General features: G+C 39.7%; 1 long non-coding RNA gene across 1 annotated transcript; it reads left to right on the forward strand.

Annotated features, from left to right (window-relative positions):
* Positions 1-250: 250 nt before the first annotated feature.
* LOC147505076 (uncharacterized) lies at positions 251-1,242 on the forward strand. Its single transcript, XR_015220533.1, has 2 exons — positions 251-734; positions 827-1,242. It is a non-coding gene; the product is annotated as an uncharacterized LOC147505076 (long non-coding RNA).
* The last annotated feature ends 432 nt before the right edge of the window (positions 1,243-1,674 follow it).

The raw sequence follows: 1,674 nt of genomic DNA on the forward strand, positions 1-1,674 counted from the left end.
GGGTTAACTCAGTAGTAATGATTCTATATAAGACATTTTTTGGGTGGTATCTTGTTGTGTTTTGGTACCTATTTTTTTTGTTGGATGGATGTAGCCTTTGGTCTTTGTACTATGCTCTCAACCCCACCGGCACTAATTTGAAACCGTTATAGGTTGTTTTTGACACCGTCGAAGATAATGTGTCTCATTTTTGCGATGGATTCTCCGGAGCAGATGCGGCTGATCTTTTGCCACCCCTCCACCTCTTATGGCAGGTGATGTTCCTTTACGTGTTGACGAGCTGGACACAAAAATTGTTAAGGTTCAGAAGTCCAGGCGTGTTCAAGTAGCTAGGCCTGGTTTTGCACGCACGGGACAGCCAATACAGTTACTAACCAACCATTTCAAAGTAAATATCGGTGGTGTAGATGGTGATTTCTATCACTACAGTGTAAGTTATTAACTTTCAAGGTTATTCATTTGTATTTCTCTAGGTGCATGATGATAAATCTTTTTCTTATATTTACTTTCTTTCTTCTGTGGAAGCAAATTGCTCTTTTTTATGAAGATGACCATCCTATAGATGCAAAGGGCATTGGAAGAAAAGTCATTGACAAGCTTCATGAAACATATGATACTGAGTTGGGAGGAAAACACTTTGCGTATGATGGGGAAAAGAGTTTGTTTACTCTGGGTTCCCTCCCATAGAACAAACTCGAGTTCACTGTTATGTTAGAAGATTCCGGTTCTTCTAAGTATGCATACATTGGGTGTCTTTAGTTTCGTGATTGGTAATTTATTATTACTTTGGCTCTACTGTTAACTCTTTTGACGATTTTATATGTAGGACTGCTGGGAATGGAAGTCCAGGGGGTAGCAGGAGTCCGAATGGGAGTGACCGGAAAAGATTTAGACGACCGAATCAGTCGAAAAGCTTCAAAGTTCAGATAAGTTATGCTGTGAAAATTCCAATGAAGTCCATTGCGAGTGCTCTCCGTGATCAGGAATCAGAGAACTCTTAGGAAGCATATAGTGTTCTAGATATCATTTTAAGGCAGAATGCTGCCAAAAAGTATGTCAACAACATCTGGCCGAAGACATCACTTATTCACCAACTGCTGAACCTTCTATGTATTTTAGTGCTTCTGTATCTATTTACTAAAACTTTGCATGCACAATTGAGTGCTATTGTTGCACAAAGATCAAATTGTTTATATAAGCTGCATTTCCAGCAAGCAGTTGTTTCAATAATGTGGGAAAGCACTTCACAAGCATTTCACAATTTCAGTTACAGTGCAACTTTATGTATACGTCAGAGAACAGATGCTGGCATGCTGCTATATGATAAGAGCCCAAAACTGTAGTTTTAACCCCTTAATAATCATACTTTTAGACCAATTATGTGAGTAATAATTAAGAGTTAACACTGATTACGTGTTTTTATGCATTTCAGGCTTCAAAGTCCATTATGTGCAGAAATGTGCCACTTTAGCAAGATAAAGGAGCAAAAGTCGCCAGATTCGAAGGTCAGATCTTTGGACTCAGACCTCGGAATGGGGCCTACCTTATGTCAAAACGACCGGCTTGGAAAGCGATTTCCAATGGTCTAAGCCTTGATCCAATCAGAGGAGCAGAAGTGGACGAAAAGTCTATTGAAGCCAACTGCAGCTGAAGAGGCCTTTTTGGACTGAAAGA

This window comes from Coptis chinensis, chromosome 4 (genome assembly GCF_015680905.1).
Source record: "Coptis chinensis isolate HL-2020 chromosome 4, ASM1568090v1, whole genome shotgun sequence".
NCBI classification, from domain to species: Eukaryota; Viridiplantae; Streptophyta; class Magnoliopsida; order Ranunculales; family Ranunculaceae; genus Coptis; species Coptis chinensis.